This window comes from Micropterus salmoides, unplaced genomic scaffold, assembly GCF_014851395.1.
Source record: "Micropterus salmoides isolate LMB-PRFRI ecotype aquatic unplaced genomic scaffold, ASM1485139v1 Ms_hic_scaffold_9, whole genome shotgun sequence".
Taxonomy (NCBI): domain Eukaryota; kingdom Metazoa; phylum Chordata; class Actinopteri; order Centrarchiformes; family Centrarchidae; genus Micropterus; species Micropterus salmoides.
Window position 1 is genome coordinate 18,601,942 of NW_024044681.1, and position 12,201 is coordinate 18,614,142.

At 38.6% G+C, this 12,201-nt stretch overlaps 1 pseudogene; it reads right to left on the reverse strand.

Moving 5' to 3' along the window:
* Positions 1–2,137: 2,137 nt before the first annotated feature.
* Positions 2,138–3,498, reverse strand: LOC119895559 (annotated as a pseudogene).
* Positions 3,499–12,201: the final 8,703 nt, after the last annotated feature.

Consider the following 12,201-nt stretch of genomic DNA (forward strand, 5'->3'; position numbering starts at 1 on the left):
TGGGGGTGCTGGATCTGCCACAGCATCTTTTCACCAAGGAAGGTTAATTTGGCGCATTTAGCTACCAACATTTCTGTCATCTAAATTCTTATATTCTCTGCACCACACATTTCTTTTTCCTCTTTCTTTCTTTTCGACATACTTACCTGCTCCGTTGTGCTTGTCACACAACCTTGGGCTGAGTTCAGCCCCGACAACATGTGTTGAGATCGAACTCCAAGCTGGAAAGTAAACTCCTTTGATCGGCACCATTGAGCCAATCAGATTTTAGCAAAAACGAGGATTGGTCCAAGTTGGGGGAGGATGCAGTGACCAATCCACCCCTGGATAAGTTTGTAAACGAACAACTTCTTACTTTCCTGGCACAGAACCAGATGCAGTGTTCTAACCGATTTGGAATTAGCCATAAGCATTCCTCTGAAGTAACCGCTGTGTTATTTGCTATCATCACTGTCATCATTAGAGGAAGGTGATATAAAGTATTCTTTGATTTTAAAATGACTGAGAATGAATGTACTATTTTGAAGGATTTCTTTCCTTTATTATCACATATTTAATTATGTATATGGACATTTTGGACATTATGGACATTTCTTGCTGGAAATCACATATCTGACAAAGCACAATTATGGAGAGGAGATCAGAAACAACAAGGAGTGAGATTATTTTCATTTTATGAATAGCCTTGAAAATGGGCTTACTGAAGTAAAAACGAACACACTAGCAGTTTGGTTTTGGTTTGTGCGAGATGAGGTGTTAGATAGATGTGCATAAGCTTTTTACAGTGTGGGCAAATTTCCAACACAACACACTTCTATTATGTAGCTGTCATACCAGCACAGCAGCAGCATGGCCTCTGATCATGGCTGCTGACACCAGTACCAGTAGGCCTACATGAGCAACTGTGTGTGTTGCATGCATTAGACAAATTAGAAATTAATTAATTTCACTTCAATTTAGCTTTTTGGGCAAGCAAATGACATACGGAGAGGTCAACATTACTACGTTTTCTCTAGGCAACAACCAAACGAAAGTTACATAACCGCTGATCTGGTGAATCACTTAGGAGAAAATTTCACATAATGTGCTGTAATCAAACTGGTTGTGGGGTACAGTGTCCCTAATATTGTTTCTGACGGTAAATGTAAATGGATGTGATGTGGAAAGAAATCAGAAACAATTACAATCTGAATATGATGCATTCCAACACACAACAGCAAACCCCCCAAAAATGACAAGAAGGTTGAACATCTCTGATGTACAACACATTTAACATTATGGGCTCTTTAATGCAAGACGAATAAAGATTAATGAGTGACAGCATCTGTCATCCACTACAGCTATCCTTTCATCTACCCTGATCACAGCCATCTGACAGCTGCAGGTACCTGTTCCATCTGCAGTCTATAACTGGAGTGATGTCGTCAAGCCACAATTACAAACAACAGCTCTGTTTGTCGTGCAACTAAGCTCCACATTATTAATCGTATGATAGGATGATATCGTATGATATGATGTGATACATTTTATCGTAGTGTTACCAGAAACAACAGAATGTTAACTTATAATATATATTTGTGGGTCATAAAAAGAATAATTGCACTGTTGTTGCCATTTATAGCCTGACCTGGAATCTAGTTTTGGAAAGCTTTTAATTAGCACAGGGCGAAACAAAACAATGTCATAGATGTTTTTCCTAAGGCTTTCTTCATGTTTTATCAAACGCAGAAATTATGAAGAATTGTGGCTGAATCCAACCCATGTGGAAACAGCTGTTTAGTACATTTGCAGTGGAGTCAAAATTTATCTTGAAAATGTCATCTTTTTATGCATTTTTGATTTTAAAGTTATATTAAAGCATATAAGTTTGCAGTGTAACCCTATCCCCACATAACAATAGCAATATACTGTACTGTACTGTATAATCTTGAATAATTGAATAATACAGTGCTAAGCTGTCTTGGAGAAAACTATTTCAGACTTGTAAATCAACAGCTCAAAATGAATGATTATGCAGTAAATAACTCATTGCAAACACAAACCAGAAAACATACATATCATGGGATCATTAATAATTAATAAGGATGAGGTAAATTCACTTCTGAATCTCATGTTTCCAAGAAACTAAACTATGAAACTAAATTTTACAGAGGAATTCAAAATCAGAAAATCTTTTCTCTGAAATATGAAACATGTTGTGATCATGGGTTCTGAGTTTGTAATGAAACTTGATGTCTCTGATGGGATAAATTGCTCCAAAGCCCAATTGATTGATGACAGTATCTGGTATCTTCTCATCAGGATTCTTTAACTCAAACTCGAAGAAGACCAACATGAGCAAAATAAACTGTCTCAGCTCATTGATGGCAAAGAACCTCCCAGGACACATTCAGACCCCTGCATCAAAGGGCATCTTGTAGTACCTAACCTTTTCGCCTGCTTTGTTGAAATCAGTTTTCTTGCTTCCACCTCGATTCATAAAGCGGTTGTATTCTGAATGCATGTGGCTCAAGGTAGATCTCAGAATCAGTGTGCATCGTACTGTAAGGAAAGACTGCCATTATGTCACCCTTGCAAATATGGCACTCACAACCATTAGCCATCTTGAAAGTCAAATCCCGGAGCACTGTCCTGATGAGGAGTGGTGCTGTAATGAGGGTCTCTTCTACAGCACTATCCAGGACTGGCATTTTCATCAGCATGTCACAAGTCAGGTTGATCAAAGCCAGAAAGTCCTACATGGTGGCCATGTAGGACTTTCTGGCTTGATTCAGAATACAGAAGGCCTTGTGTTGCCTTGGAAGACCCAAAAAAGCACAAGCATGTACCAATATATCATTGACTCCTTTATGCCCTACTCCTGTCTGGCCTGCGGCATGTCCCACACCCAGAATGATTTCTTCTGCATTGACAGGACCTTCCAACAGAATGCCTTTATCCTCTCTGCCTCATTCTTTCCCCCCGGGGGCAGGACTCCATAAGCCATGAACCAGATTGGGTAAGAGGTGGTCTTATTTACATAACTTGTAAAATATAATATTGTCTTCTATCCATATCTTTTGAACTTTTGTTGATAAGCCAATGTTCCGCAACGTCACATTCTGCAAATTAGACATCATGGCGTGGGTCAACACCTAAAGTCCAGCCCCCCATCAGGAGTTTGTGGACAATTATCGTAACTAAAGAGTCGGTGCCAGGTTCCTGGCACACATGTTGAAGTCCACTTTTTATGGACTCTCCTTAACAAAAGCCTCAGGGGATAAAGGGTCGAGAATGAAGCCTCCCAAGTGTACTGTGACTATATCGCCATGATTTACTTCTCTCTAGAAACTTAATTGTGTCCTTGCGAAATACTAAGACATGACCCAGCCAGGGGATTAGCCCCTTATCCAAAGAGGGTTCTCCTGGTCGCCGCTGTCTAAACACCCCCAGCAGAAGGTACAGGCCTCCAACCAGAAATGCAAGAAAACCAAGAAGGATTGGTAGTAGCAAAGTCATGACTGATTGATCAGCCACTGAATGATTTGTAGTTCATTTGTGGTCCAAATCCTGCATGATAAATACACTTTTGCTCGTCCCTTTGCTCATGGGATCAGTTTTACCACTCCAAGAATGATATACTTTTCTGTTCAGTTTTCTAAGAGTTGAGAGACAATTATGTCAAATGTGATGTGGCCATGTTATTAATTTTGTTATGAATCTTACTAACTCTTTTTTTTTTCACAATTTCAAATTTACACTAATTTGTTAATTTTTCAGTACAACCTGGAGCTGTTGGGGGGCTTGACATGCTTTTCTCTAGGGCGCGTCAGTGGATGGTAATAATGGACAATCACTACTCATTCACCTTCCTATCCAGATTTATCTTTTATTTCAAGATTGTGACAACAAACAATGCTGTAAATAAGAAGGTTAAGTCTCATTTAAACATAAACATGAATAGTCCAGGAAAGCCAACCAAGAAAGAGCCAATAAACAGTTTATAGTTCATGGTGAGAGAGTAAGCAGGGAAGATCAAGTTATTGGAGGGCTGGAGGCTGGATGTGAGAGTTAGGTGACTGGGACAGGCAATAGGTGGAAAAGTGTGAGGGCACCTGGTTGATGAAAGGAGGATGGTAATGATGGTAAGGAACCCTAATTATTCTGGTATAGGGGGAAGCAACACTGGCTTGTTTTTATTTCTTTAAACCAATCACAATTGTCTTGCAGTGCCAAGCCCAGGATGCAGAAACGGTGCCCTCGCGAATGGCCGGTTTAAACACACAACCTACTTCTTGTGAGCCTACCTGCAAACGAATGTATCACTCAGTGAGTGAGTGTATCCTTGCATGTTCGCTTGCAACTGACTGAGAGCTCAACTGACAGATCATTTCAGGAAGTGATTCAGTTCAGTTCATTATGAGAGGCCGTTTAGGTTAAAAAAACATAGAAATATGGACTCATGCACAACATTTGCTCTGCTCTTTACCTTTTCTAAAGCTAATTATCTTGCAATGTGACAAAAGTAAGATGTAATGTAATTTTTACTGTATAGAAATGACTCATCATGTAGACTAAATATATTTGTCTCCAGCACCATGAGAAGTCTCAATGTGTTGTAAAAACTTTATATTCAGATAATGACTGGATCCTTATTTCATTCACACTATTCCCAAGAAATGGTCCTGTATATCAGAGAGAGAGAGAGAGAGAGAGAGACCAAAGGTGATGGATTATGTCATTATCCACAAACAGGTTTCTGCACCAAAATGTGTCATATTCCTGACCTTGGCTGCTGAAATGAATAGTACCCTCACCTTGCCATGTCACCAAAAGTAATTTTGCACCCCATATCTTCTGCTCTATTTTCCTATACTCTTGTTCCTACTGCCTGTTAGAAACAGAACATATCTCACAGGAATGATAATCCTTGTACTGTAAGATTTGAATTTCAGTTAAACAAATCAGTACGTGGTACTGGATGCTGTACAGAATACTGCAATGAAGCCCAATGGGATCAAGATAATGGACTGAATAAAAGAAAATTGGTGCGCCAAAAATCACTCTTCCCAACTCTTACATGACTTATATTTTAAATCTATTCCTGTGAGATTTATACTCACATTATATCTATTCTGGATGCTATAACTGACTATTCACCCTGATTTGTATTTTATTTGAAAAAATAACAAATACAAAGCTGTAATTGCATGCATATAGGTGCATACTTGCTAATGCTTTATATGCATTACACACCAAGCATAGACAAAAACAATGCCATTTAACTTTTACACAATACCCATCTAAAGTGATCATGTTCAGGCAGAAAGAGAGCAGATAAAGATTCCCAAGGACACTTGTTTGAAAGGCACTATTTAAGTTATCAATTTTTTCCTTCACATGTGTCAGTGCTCATTTGAATGAGCACTGTTAGTGCTCTTAACGCTGTGCTGTTAATATCAACATCCAAGCAAGACATACCCATCATCAGCTTGCAGATTTCCATATATTTTACTAGTTAAACAATTAGCCTTTTTCCCCCTTTACACCTTCCTTCTATTATCCCTTCCTCCCAACTTTATCTAATCCCTTGACCTTTCTTCTCCATTTCTTATTCTTCACCCACCTTCTGTGGATATCTCGCTCAGCTTGGCATAGTGAGAGGAAAAGGTGGTTTCTTTGTAATAAATTAGAGCATAGGGCATTTCATGGAAGCATTAGTCTAAAATGCCTTGCAGTACTAGGGTAAAATCCATATTTCTGGCATGGCTGTCTCCAAAGGAAAATAGAGCGCAAACCTTTTGGTGCCACGTGCTCTCTATTCAGCTACATTTGTCATGGACCATGCAGCAGGTTTTGCAGCCTTGCAAGGCCAGACATATTGATATGTGTTTATATGTACATTTGCAGAGAACTGTGTTGGATTTTTAAATGAAAAATGTGTGTGGCAACAATAAAAGCCACATTTAAAGGTTAAGTTAACAATTAAGTCAGTCTTAAAACAATAATCAGGTATGCACATTGAAACTTGAAAAAATTAGGGAGGGATATTTTATTGGCCGGTATGAATAGGAGAAATGATTATAGCAAGCAAAACCTGTTTCAGTGTTCAAATGGGCACTTGACTGTTTTTGTTGAAAAAATGTGTAGCATTCCTTTAAATAGCTGTCTCCAGACATATTCACTCATTTAATTTTATTTCACAGTACTTTGCAACAGGTTTAGTGTCAGCAAGAAAAATTATTAATTCTGTTTTAGACGTGCAGTGTCTTTACAAAAAATAAGTACTAATACTGCAGCAGGACCTCACATAGTCAGCATGTTGCTAATCACAGAGACACAATAAACTTAGGGATCATACCAGTTTGACAGTTGTGGAGTTAAAGAGGAGGATTTTCAAAAGTCAACACACCAAACCAGAACTTGTCTGAAGGAGGGGTCTTTGTTCAAAGTACAAATTAGTCAGTTAGTCACTCATCTTTGTTTTCGCATAAACTCCAGTTCTGATTAGAAACAAGTTGTGTGAAGGAGGTAATTTTTAAAGGCAGTGTGTAGAATATGATATACAGGAAACAGTAAAAGACATCTCACCACAAGGTCCATTCAGTAGTTACTGTTATCATCAAAAGCGGCAGACGGAGGCAGAAGGATTGAACTCAACAATGTGAACATATCAATGCTTTAAAGACACTAATATCCCTGTTTTGTCATATCCCTGTCTGTCATCCATAAGATCTGAGAAGCTCCATACACTTTGGCTGTCATTTAATCTTTCTTTTTTAGTTTAGTCTTTGTTCCTCTACCTGTCTGTACCTCTGTCCTTGTATCCTTTCCTTCCCATCCTTGCCTGCTTATTCTTTTACACATTGTTCCAACAGATGTCGCCCCCCCCGTCCTTCAGATTGTTAATGAAACTCTGAGAAGATGAGGAAGTGGCTTCTTTTTCCTTTCAATTCTAATCTCTCTTCTAAATAAATATTTGTCTCTCAGTTTTTGTCTCTATCTGCTTCTGTCTTGCTATTTTTAACACTGTCTTTTTTCCTGTCTATTATTTTGGTCTCCCCTGTCCCTTTTCTGTCCTTTACTTTGTCTCGCACTCTATCCTTGTACAGCTCTCAGCTGTACTAATGAAAAGATGAGTGATGCAGGTGTTGGCTGGGAGATAGAGCCTGTCATTTATTTTTCTTGCCAGGAGTCAGACTCACCCCAAACAAAGACAACGTTAACGTGGGAGCTTCTAGTCCACACTGAGATCGCACATACATGTACAGTACAAGATGCATCTGCACAAACAGACTACACACAAACACACATTTTTCTCCCACCCTCTTGTTGCCGTTGACTGACTGATGTTTGCTGCTGTCTTGGGGAGTGGGAGTCAAAACAAAACTGTGTAATTGAATCCCCACTGCCACTGTGTACCTCACTCCCTCTCTCTCATTGTGGCAACAATCTCTCACAGTCTGTCTGTCTTGTGAAGGGTGTTTGCTCCTTTGCTACCTTTGCTTGTCTGTTTAAATATTCTTTCTTCTTCACCTGGCCCTGTGGCTTTGCCCTTCTCTCCTCCATTTCCTTCAGATTTTGTGTTCTTCCAGAGGTTACATTTATCAGGTCTTTGTTGTCAGTCACCATTACCCTCACGCATACATGTCCATGTATGTATGGCTTGGATATCTTTTCTGGGTAAAATTCTTTAGATACTTGTTTTTATTTCTGTGCATGTGGACATGTACACCACTTGCGTTAATACATTTGTGGGTATCAAAATGCACATTTCCACATGTGAGCATTAGCATCTTCTCCATGTGTGTGTATATCCTCTGTGCACTGAATGACACCTCAACCAGTCAGTATCCTGCATGCCTCATCGCTTTTCATTGTTTTCCTGTTCGTTTGACTGACATGTCATCCTCAAAAGATGTTTGCATCGCCTAGGCACTCTAGATTGGACACGCTTGCGCGATCCCATCCTGGGCTGTGTTTGAAGAAAGACAGGCAGTTTGGTTCTGGTTTATTTATAACCCCCCATACTTGTTCACACACTGGAGACCATGTTTTGATTAGACGTCTAACACAGGGAGATCAGGGCCTCAGCAGTCACACATTATCTTCAGTATTTGTTTTAATGTTCTTAGATTGCTGAAGTGTGTCAAATCAGGACACATCAGATCATCTCTGGAAAGTTTTCCAGTATAGAAAGAAAGTCTAAACAACTTGTTTGTTGTTAATAGCTCAGCACACCATACACTGGGGTAGAACATGCAGAGTCAAATCAGCTGTCTTTGCAAATAGTAACTATACATGGCTAAAAGTTTTCAAGTAGGCCACTACTTAAATCCTAATGACCATGTTGATCCCATGAATTTCCCTCTGTTGCTCATCGAGAAGTTCATATTTGTGCCTCAATGTCTCAACAATTGGATGGACTCTGGATGAAATGGATGATACTGACATTCAGGATGCATTGTAATCACTTTGGTCACCCCTTAAATTTTCATCAGGTCAACATTTCAATTAGTCCAAGAATGATTTCAGCTGTACTTTGTGTTTAGTGCTAATAAGCACAACAATCTAAGATGGTGAACATGCTGAACATTATACTTGCATAATATCAGTATGTTAGCATTGTCTAGGGAAAATTGTAACATGCTGATGTCACAATAGCATTACAGAGCCACTGGCATGGCTGTAGTCTTGTTAAGAGTAAAGTAAGTATGAAATAATCACTGTTAGATGATAATTCAGCATACTGGGGGGATTGTAACCTGTAGTCATTTTGTTTATGACTGCTATAAAGATAGTTTTATGCAGCGAAACATTATGTCACCACAATAAATGTGAAAGCCGCTTCTCTCAATCCAGGCAGTTATGTTTGTTATTCTATAGCAAAAGGTGGGTGCAAAAATTATATAGTCACACAATCCAAAATAACAAATGAAAAAAATTCACCCCATGCAGAATCATCTTGGCATGGCACACCATCTAATTGTTCTTCTCATGACATTCCCAGGTGTCATAAGAGGAGCTGCATCAGTGGCTAAAAAGGAGTCAGACACTGACGTCACTGCTGACCCTCCTGTCTCTTTATGCCCCTACAAAACAAAAAGACTTACTATGACACTTAAATACTGACCCAGTGACTAAGATGTTAAGTGAATGTGTAAAACACACATTTTAAGATAACAATTTTTATTTATGTATTAATATATGCATTTACTTATTTATTTCACAAAAATAAATTACATGTAGTTCCCAGAAAAAAGAGTGGTCCCAGTTGTAAAGCCCAATAATTCAAGTTTCAGTTTCATTATCTAAGCTGGAGCTGGAGGAGGTATTATGTACCAGGGGAGCAAAAGCTGTAATATAATGACCCTGCAGTCCCAAATTTGGAAACCCTCTTATTGTTGCTGTGACAATGTTCTGATGTTTAAATGTTAATATGAAGCTAATAGCCTGATATTAACATTTTCAACTTCATAGTCAAGTCCTTGTCCTTTAAGTTTGTGTAGGTTTTATTTTCTATGATATTTAGAAATGATTACTGTTAGTATGCTCATTCTTTATAAAAAAGACTGGGTTAAATACAAAAGGCAATAGAAGGTGTTAAGTCGATTCACCCCCCAAAAAATTGTCTCATTTACACCCAGTGTTATTGTACAACGGCATACTGCAACTTTCTTGACTTTGAAGTGTATATTTTAGATTGACCATCATCATATGTGTAATTCAGAGCACAATTCAAACAGGAACAAAAAATTTGTTGTCTCTGCCGTAAATATTTTTTTCAAAGTAATGTCCCATGGTGGTCCACCGGAAGGAGAGGGACTTAGGCTCTCTATCGGAATAATATCCCAATACAATGTCCTAATATGCCATTGTGTCACAACCTTGGATTTGAGTGTGGTGTTTTTCTGTTAATTTGTTCTCTATGTGTCTCTATCTCTATGTTCTTGTTTAGCTTTTGTAAATCGATGCTTCCTTGTTCTCTGTTGTATTTAGTTATCGCTAGCTTTACTTCCTGTATTATTTTGTAATTTTGGTGTTTTAGTCTAGCTGTGTTTACTGTCTACCGTGATTTCCAATGTGTCTCACCTGTGTTTAATTGCCCTGACTGCTTGTGTGTGTGTGGTGTGCCCCTGTATATATTGCCCTCAGTTGTGTTCAGTCTTTGTGGTGTTAGTATCTATTGTGATTGTTCTGTCTGAGCTTGTTTCCTCCTCACTGGATTGTTCCTGTTTTGGATTTCCCTGTTCTTCATGTCTTGGTTAAGCGATTTGGATTGTTTCTGCCTTTTTGTATTTATGTTAGTTTGGACTGTTGGATTATTTCTTTTGGATCATCTGCCTTGTTTGGACTATTTTATGATGGTCTGTTACTTTTGTGTGGACTTGTTTAGTCTGAATAAACCCCCTGAACAGCAAACTCCTCGTCTATGTCTGCATTTTCGGTCCACACTCAGTATTCCTGCCTCTGCACTCAGCCTTTCTGATTGACATTTGTAGTATCAAGCCATGCAGATAGGTTTGGATTTATCAGGCTTCAAGTTTAGAGTTATCTGTCCCTCAGATTTCTGCTTCTACTCTCATACAACAGAGGTGAAAGGAATCTCATTTGTGGTGCTCACAACATTGAAAAATGCCGTTTAGAAAATTCAATATGCACATTTTTCAAAAGAGTCTCAGGATAGACAACCAACCTCCTTGTAAATGGCAACCAAACAACACGGTAAATCATTTTTGAAAATTTTTAGGCGCTTTGGTAGATTGAGGGAGAGAAGAGAGTAAGAGATATGGACAGGTGAACGAGAGCAGCTTATAGTAACCCACCAACCTGTAAGGAAAATTCTCTGGACATAACTCTAAGTGACAACCATGACAAGCACACACACACTCATTTAGAGGTCTGTGATAAGGTAATCCATTTAGTGGTGGGGTTAGTATTCTGCTGAATGATGGAAGCCAGCTTTCATCTTTCAACTCCTTCCGCCTGTAGAAGTCTCTCTCACAGGCACTCACACTTTTTTTAAATCAATTTAAAGGATTAATCAGCTTACGAGCATATGTAGGTGGCGAAAAGAAAACCCAACCCCAGACAGATAAGCAGTTGAATGTTTTCACTTGAGCCAGGAGGTAGGTGTGATGTAATTCAATCATAGATTCTGAAACAGTTCCTGATCTAATTTACAGGTTGTTTTATTACACCCAATAATAAAACCAAGATCCAATTACAACAAAAAGAAGGGCACTTCTTTCTAACATTGTGAAACCTTACAATATATATCTCAGAAATTAATCAGAAATGCTGCAATATGCTTTGAAAAGCTCCACTTTTTATGTAATTTTGCACAGAGTAATTTTGCACAGAGTAATTCCAAGTGCACAAAATGTTAACTAAAGTGATTCCAGTAATGCAATACAAAACTATATTCACTATACATAATTGCATAGGAGAGAAAATGTAGAAATACAACAATGCTAGTCAACCCTGCGTTCTGGTCAAACCTTATGGCCTGCCTTTCAAGACACCTGGGAAAGGATCTGTTTGCATGCATGATCCATTCCAGGCAATCTTCTGCAGATAAGACCAGACACCCAGCATTCATTGAATCTAGGAGGGACATCTGATCATGTGGCTGGTGGTCATGAATATAAACTCCACCTCCATGAGGAAAATATATCCTATGTGAGAATGAGGAGAAAGGTGGAAGGAAAAGTGGGACCATCCTGGGATGGGCTGGAAACCACTCTGCGAATGCAGATTGTCCCGTACAATTACAAAACATTCTGGATTCAGTCTCACCCGTTCTCTTTCCTCACCTGGAACAAGTCTTTCATAGAGGTCATCAAGGAAAGAAATGAGGCACTCAGTGTTGTACATCCCAATTAGTAGTTTGTGCCTTTTTATTTTTTAGATGTAGGTATAGCAGAAGAATTGCAGTCTAATTTCCAGTAAGTTGTTATGTTTAACCAACAATATATTAAACAGTTCACTAGTATTTAAACATGCAAACGAGTCTAAGTGAGAGATGATGTGGCCATTATTTTGTGTCAAAGCAATGAAAAGTGGTTTAGTGCACATTGAATTCTGTTGTGCTTACTGTGCTTGAAGAAATTAACTCAGTTCTGAGCAACACTTGTCAAACATACAAAAAAAACACTAAATAATCAGTTCTATGATGTGCAGACATTAGATACTTCAGGTGGTTGGATACATTTGGGTGAA